Genomic DNA, 4593 nt, shown 5'->3' on the forward strand with positions numbered 1-4593 from the left:
ACACACACACACCATCGCCCTTTCCCCCTCTTGCTTCTTTAAAATCCACGTTGTTTATTTCCATTATCACCTTGTATTATTTAAGGTTTTGCAGGAACTCAAAAAGATTTATTACAAACAGAACTGCATTAGGCTTTTCCTTCAAAGTGTCTGTCTGAGAAGCAGAGAGGCAGGAAATGGGTTCAGGTATGATTATATGAGTGGCAGACTGACATACTCGGTTATAATGAGACAAAAAAATGAGTAAAAATTTATCCTCAAGGGAGATGAATCTTAGCAGGCAAATTATCAATATTATCATCACAAAACTTTAGAAAAAATATCTTTTTGAGTTTTTGAGCAATATTATCCTTACAAACTTTGAAAAAAATGCGTTTTTGAGTTTTTGAGTTTGTTTATGTTTTTTTTTGTTTCGGTATTTTCTTTTTAAGGAAATAAAGGACAAGAGAGTAAATATGAGTTGACATATTACGTACATTTGTCGACAAGTTCTCATCTAGGTTCCTGATTATATGATAGGGATCTTGGGCTGAGTTATTCGCTTTGAGTGTATGTGTAGTTGGGGTGGAGATGGGAGTGTCGTAGATCCTCTTTTGGCAAAATGAATATTGTTTAAAAAAAAAATAGATTGATTACGAGGGTAGATTCGCGAAAGACATCCAAATCTTAAGCTGGGAGAGGGAGGGGGCCTAAGTCCACTTTTGACGCAAAATGAATAGTGGTTGCTTAAAATTTTTTTTTTTTAAAGATTCATTACGAGGATTGATCGTGAAAGACATCCAAATCTTAATCTTAGTTTAGAGACTTAGATATTATAAGAGAGTATTTGTTGCCCACCCAGGACACCGCTACAAGTATAAAGGATTTCTGTGAACAGAAAACAACGCACAGTTTCTTTGAAAATTATTTTTATATGATTAACCCAGTTGGGTCTTGATGTTCTGTGTTAGATTGAGTAAGATTATCGGAATACGATATTTGAGTTTGAGAATGTTTTTTGTTGAACATAAGAAATAGAGTTCATTCATAGAACACATCTTTCCTCAAACGAAGTTTGATTGACAAATCGCTCTTGACAACCTGGTTTTTTTCCCCTCCCTCTCCGATTGCACGTGATAAACATACAGCCGGAACTCTCAAGGGAAAAAAGAAGCGAAGAAACTCTTGTGAAGAGATATCCAATTTCTATACTTTCGTGAGGTACACATTAGCTGATGATGGAACAGACAGCAAATTTAAAAAAAAGAGAAATTATTTAGATCTAAAGCAAAATCACATAACAAAATGCTATTTTTCTCCCACGTGCTGATGCGTAGCAAATCTCAGGCAACTGCCTTTTTATGTTTTTGTTTCGTTTGTTTGGTTGTACAGTTGTTAACTTTTTCTTTTGCAAAAATTTAAATCATAATATAGAAGAAAAAATGGGGGGAGGGAGGGTGGGGTGGTGGGGCGCAACTTCAACATTTGATTTCACAAAGTCAGTCAACCCAGACAGTCTAGACTAGTAACGTTCCGGTTGAAAGGTGGAGGTCTTCAAAATACATGTAATGCTATTTTTCTTACTCGGAAACCGATCTCGCATTCTGCAGGTGACAAGTGAAGACTTCAATTTTTACACCCCAAACGCCGGTCCCTTGAGTAAGGTAGCTTTTTAGGGTTTGAATATTCGTCACTTTACTCCAATGAAAGCCTAACGTTAATAGAGACGAGATAAAAATTGTAGTATTGTTTTCACAATCCACATGGTTAGTTACTTACTCTCTCCCTTTACCGCCATGTACATAAAGCGGGCTCTCATGTTGGTTAGGGCCTGAAACGCCCGCCATCCCCTAGGAGTGAACTATGATGCCATGGTGTATTCTTTTGATAATAATAATAATAATAATAATAATAATAATAATAATAATAATAATAATAATAATAATAATAATAATAATAATAATAATGTAACATTTATATAGCGCATTTCCAAAAAAGTAGCTCAATGAGCTTTACATTGGAATACCCATTTTCAAAACCTTTTTTAACTACCTCCTTTTTTCTCATGCAATATATACTTATGCACACACACACACACACACACACACACACACACACACACACACACACACACACACACAAACACACACACACACACACACACACACACCCACTCACACACACACACACACACACACACACACAAACACACACACACACAAACACACACACACACACACTCACACACACACACACACACACACACACACACACACACACACACACACGGGGTATTTTCATTCAGACGTAGGCACAGAATAACTATAATGAAAAAATAACTCTAAAAGCTTATTATGAAGGATATTTACGTTTGTTTTCCTTTTGTTTGACTTTTGCGAGCTTCTAGACAATATAGGTTATTTTGACGGCGAGCAATACTATCGGGTGTTCAGAGATGCCTAAACTTTGGAGTTTTTAATAAACGTGTCCCCCTTCGGTGTCTGTGGTGTGGCAATTAGACACGTAAAAGTGAGTTAGATTTCCGTGTGGGGAGAAACATTATCGAGAATGTCCATCTTTCCACTGGGATGTGGTGTCCCTCACAGTAAGGGTCATCCATGGTAGCCATGGTTGAAGCTGCCCACCTTCTAGATGATATTAATTGTGTTGATGGGGCATAAAACACATGCAATTTATTTCAAATTAGATCTTCGATATTCAGACTGCTATGCAATACTGCGATTTTTAACCCCCCCTGTCAAAAGTGCAAAGTTATGTAAAAGACGGGCCCTCTGAATTTACCACCCATCTCAGATGTGTTTCATTCAACTCAGTGCAGAGCGTTCAAAATCACAAACACAACCCGCGATTATAAAGGCCTGAATGGGGCCACCATTTGACCTAGATCTGTTCGCTCAAAAGTCCGGAACGACGCGCACTGAGTTTATCCCGCGACCGTCCACAGACTGTCACAAAAAAGAGCCGTGTAGAAAATGTATGAAACAAAGCTTGTGGAGCATGGATGGCCCTCTTAGCACGAAGGGCGTTATGTTCACTGTTAATAATGATATTAAATAGCAGTTGCATAGCGCAGATCCCCGCTCTACAGCAAGCTCTATGCGTGTTACACTAAATTATTACCCGAGCAGACCATAGGACACTAAGAAATATTCTCAGATTCCGCAGAAGCATACGGTGCAAGAAGCTGATTAAGCGGTCAAACAGAAGAAAAACTGACAAGATCTTTCACTGTCTAAAGCTGGGTACCTATTCCCACCTGGGTGAAGTGGGGGAAATTCGCGTAAAGTGCCTTTGCCAAGGACACAACGTTGGGCTTCTAACGGGATTTGAACTCTCGACCATTATGATTGTGAGTCTGAGAGCCTAACCACGAAGCTACCGACACCACTGTTCTAGAGATTGTCTTCATAATAACGTATCCATCTCCTGGGAACATTTGATTATTTGTGGGCTCTTTGTCACTGCGTGCAGAAAATACGAGTTCGAAAGCCAAATGAGAAATATATTTGTCGGCTACCCTCGTCTGTTTTCAGAAATATTGTATCCTTCATAATATTAATCCCAACTGACCCTAACATCCCACCAACAAAATAATCAAAATTAAGTCCATCTTTGGCTTGTATAAGAATGCATTATTCTCAAGTCATTTGGCCGATTGTTCCAAAGGAAATGGATGTAACACTGAATGTCATTCATTTCAAATAACATTTGTGTTTTGAAAAGGGCATGAAACCCTTAACATACCACCACTGAGTACATCACAAAGAACAGGAAGATCGTGATGACGTAGCACCGGAAGTTGCACCAGCTGGGAATTCCTCTGTCTTAGAGTTCACTTCCGGAAATTAAAAGTAAAAGCAAAAAGAAAATCCGGACACTAACTCAGCACAATACCTAGGTCTAATTGTAATACGAATCGTAAATAGGAAACCTGAGACTTTTGTTTGCTCATGTTTAGTTAGTTTGTTCTGAACTTTTGTTTTACCTCGCTGATTCCATCTAATTTCATAAAGAGGAAATAACACCTTTGATAGATAAGAGGGTTAAGAAATAAACGTAGTTACAGTCAAAAGCACTCGATCACGAGACAGGTCTGAGTAATTAAAACACACGAGAGACAAGCTGAAGAAATGAAATCTATAAAAAAAACCCTGACAATTGCTGTATCGATCTCAAGCTTTTTAAAGAGAACTGACAAAGATCGTTCACTCAGCCAAAAAAAGTGTCAGCCGAAGTCCGCGCATTGCTTCAGATGGCGCTGCAGTCTTTGTTTTGAAGCTGTTTCGTTTCTCCAGAAAAAAGAATAGGAATAGCAGGCTTATCAGTTCCACTTTTATTGTTTTTCACACAAGTGAAATAACTCTGTTCGCAAGTCCACGCTTTTTCGAGGAGGGCGCCACCGAATTTTTAGGACACTACTTTATTTTTTTCAAAGATAGAAGTGAACTACCTTGTATACACGATCTTTGGAACTAATAAGTTAAGATGAGATAAGATACATCTTTATTGTCCAGATCCTGGCACATTAGTTTGGTGCTTCATCACACACACACACACACACACACACACACACACACACACACACACACACAC

The sequence above is a fragment of the Aplysia californica genome, unplaced genomic scaffold (assembly GCF_000002075.1).
Source record: "Aplysia californica isolate F4 #8 unplaced genomic scaffold, AplCal3.0 scaffold00585, whole genome shotgun sequence".
Taxonomy (NCBI): domain Eukaryota; kingdom Metazoa; phylum Mollusca; class Gastropoda; order Aplysiida; family Aplysiidae; genus Aplysia; species Aplysia californica.